The sequence below is a fragment of the Myotis yumanensis genome, unplaced genomic scaffold (assembly GCF_028538775.1).
Source record: "Myotis yumanensis isolate MYYU_CA2020_CCGP unplaced genomic scaffold, mMyoYum1.0.hap1 SCAF_9, whole genome shotgun sequence".
Taxonomy (NCBI): domain Eukaryota; kingdom Metazoa; phylum Chordata; class Mammalia; order Chiroptera; family Vespertilionidae; genus Myotis; species Myotis yumanensis.
Window position 1 is genome coordinate 33,982,614 of NW_027223760.1, and position 3,536 is coordinate 33,986,149.

A 3,536-nucleotide genomic window follows, 5' to 3' on the forward strand; every position below is an offset into this window, starting at 1 on the left:
AGGGTGCCAACTCAGCTGAAGCTATGCCCTGTATTCTGTGTCTATCTCCTTTTTCTTGAGTGAAATTAATAGACATTATAGCTGGAACTCTGGCTGACAAGCTGAAAACCAGGGAACAAGGCCTCACCCTAAAGATGGAGGGCAGAAACCTCAGTCTCAGACCTGGGCTTCCATAGCAGTCTTAAATTACTCAATTAGTTGAAACCACTGTTGTACAACTTTTGTTACATGCATCTGACTGTCAATGTCTAACTGATAAAACATTCTGTTATGAGAGAAGAGCTTTCCTCTGTCTCCCTGTGCACTAATACTTCCGAATGTCTTTTCCTTATTGCTTGTTTAAAGTCATGTCAAAATGTAGCCTTTCGTGGGTCAATTCAAAGATCGCTCATGTTCATCAAGCAACCAGGATATCTCAATCGCTATTGGTCTACAAATCAGTGGCAAACTAAGTTTGTCCTCAAAACAAACCAGTACTATAGGAAAAGACTAGAATACTCTCTAGAAGTTTTGAAACAGAAAAAAAGAAAGAGAGAGAGAGAGAGAGAAAGAGGAAGGAAGGAAGGAAGGAAGGAAGGAAGGAAGGAAGGAAGGAAGGAAGGAAGGAAGGAAGGGAGGGAGGGAGGGAGGGAGGGAGGGAGGGAGGGAGGGAGGGAGGGAGGGAGGGAAGGAAGGAAAGAAGGAAAGAAGGAAGGAAGGAAGGAAGGAAGGAAGGAAGGAAGGAAGGAAGGAAGGAAGGAAGGGAAGGAGGGAGGGAGGGAGGAAGGGAGGGAGGGAGGGAGGGAGGGAGGGAAGGAAGGAAGGAAGGAGGGAGGGAGGGAAGGAAGGAAGGAAAGAAGGAAAGAAGGAAGAAAGATTCAGTTGTATAAATGGGCATCTGACACTTTTATTGGAGAAAATGCTTGGAGATCACCTTTGGGAAGTCAGGCCTGGCCTAGAAGCCATAGGGCTTCCAGACAGTCAGGTAATGGCCTGGACCCCTGCGAGGTTGTACATCTGGAGATATAACTAATGTTATGGAATGAGAGATCTGGGGGCTTAGCAAATTTCTTTATTGCTTTTTACTAGAATTCTTATCACTGAAGCTACTTACAAAGTTCCATGTTTATAATAACATCAGCTTACATTAGCCACTCTAAAGGGAAATAAGGAAGAAGGCAATTACACACCCTTGGGGAGGGATAGATGCTGAAGAGAGAAAAGCCCAAGGAGGCAAAAACAGAAAAAAAAAAAAAAAGCAAAAAAGCAGAACCAATCAGAGACACCCAAACCACCTGGAGTTTTTCTACAAAGGAGCTTCTTTATGGCTCCAAATTTACTTTATAAGTGGTTGCATCTCAAAGACAATGAATTCTGTGAGCCACAAACTTTGTCCTGCCTTTCAATATTGTTATATTTTATTTACTTAATATCTAACACTTCTAAGTATGTAATATGTGCCAGGCACTGAACAAATTGTAGCAAAGATTTATGTTCAACTTGAACAAGGAATTCATTACTTGGCTTTTTAATAGCTGCAGATAGCAGCATAACTTAGTAATGCATTCTGTGCTATCCACCTACCTTTCAAATCCACTTTGATAACACATAGAAAATTATGATACAGGGCCAATTATAATCGCAAATTTAAACCTCTTTGCCTCCAGAGTACAATGGAGCTTTCTTTGAAAACGGGATGCCTCTCAAATTTTATCAACCAAAGAAAAATAACTAATTACATAAGCCTTGGACAACAAAAACTTAATTTCATATTATAGGCACCTAATGGGCAGTGTAAACAATAAGGCATGCCAGACAATAGAAAGGAATAAAGGCATTTTTACTATAATGTCAGTACATGATGTGTTGCAAATTACTACTGGAATGTCTGGGTTTTATAAAGTGACGTCTATGTTTTGGTTTGTTCAATACTTTTCTTTTTAAACATAATTTAATTACATGTTTTAAAAAAATGTTTCCAATATACCCATAGCTTTCTGGCCACCAGTCATATTGCTAATACATCAAGGATCATGAGTTAGATAATACCACGTATAATGTAAATTCACGTTTCACAAAATTCTGTCAAAGCCTTGCAGATACCATTCAGAAATGAAGTCAATTCTCCACCAATGAATCTCAGAACAAGGGAAGAAGCAGGACATCGTTAGAGGCGCCAGTGCAAATGGACTTATCCCTATTCAAGTGCAGAGCCATCCCACATCGTTAGGTGTATTAATTAACTCCAGATATTGGGAGTGAACAACCCCCTTGCCAAGCGGGGACTTGTTCAGGCGCCTTTATCTTTCCTTCTATCACTCATTCAGTCAATTCATTAAAGCCTGTTTGTTTCTCCCAGGTGCCTCCTAATGAGTTTCATTGTTTTGTTTATTGGGCTTGTTGGCTCACAGATCCCTTTCACAATTTTCCTCGGTTTCTGACGGCTCCTTAAGCACCAGTTTGGACCAGCCCATTGGAGGCTAGTGCTGTCATAAACGTAAAAGTGTCTTGACTAAGAAGGACTTTGGAGAATAAGATGGGACAGAATGACAAGGGGAGGGGGAGAAAAAGGCCAGAGCGAATGCCACCAGGTGCCTGTGTTCCTTGAAGAAACCAGCAGGTGGTGGCAACACCTCGCGGGAGGCCCCAGTTTAGCGCTGTTGGAACCCAAAACAATAGTCCCCCATTGCTGCCCGGGGTTTGAGCAGAGGCGAGGGGATGGGCGGAAACACCTTTCCTGGGGCGCCCCCTCCGTTCCTCACCCCTTCCATCCGAGAGCTCGCGGAGCCCCTTCCATCGCTTCTCATCCCCGTGGGGGAGGTTCTCTCTGAGGAGCGGGCAAGGGAGGCGGCACCCAGAGGTGCAGCGACTTGCCCGGCCATGCATAGCCAGGCACCGACATCAGGACTTCCCGTAAGACCCAGGCTTCCCTGCCCTTTGGGGACGGGAGGGTTTGCAGCCCCAACCATGACAAAGAGCCAGGGTCACAAGCGGGGAGACGAGTTTAAAGGCTGGAGCAGAGACACGTTCATGCCCACGCGCCCCCTCCCTGGCTGCTTAGCACTCCACAACCCTGTCCCCTTTGAGATTTCTGTTTGTCTTTCCCTCCACCCCCGGCTTTTCCTTCTTTTTTTTCTCAGCTCACGCCCACCTGAGTTCAAACCAGAGCAGGAACTAAGACAGTGGGTTTAGTTCCTAGAGTTGAAACGGAGAAGCCGGGGAGGGGAGAGGGCGCGGGGGTCTGGCCAGGTTGCCGCCCGGCCCGCCCCGACCATCCTGCCCCGCTCTCCCGGGCCCCGGGCCCCATCGCCCCCGGGGTGTTAACGCATCTCCCAGGTGCTCGGGTCCCCGCCTCCGCCCGGCCCCTCGCGCGTGCCCCCCTCCAAGCCCACGTCCCTCCGCCCCGCGCTCCCAGCCTGGGCCGGGAGGGAGGGCGGGCTCGGCTCCCCGGAAAAGGGGAGAGCGAGGGCGGCAGCAGGGGCCGGAGAGGGGCGGGCCGGGCTGGGAGGGACGCGGAGGGGCGGGCTGGGCTGCGCTTGCTCCAGCCGCCTCTTGGG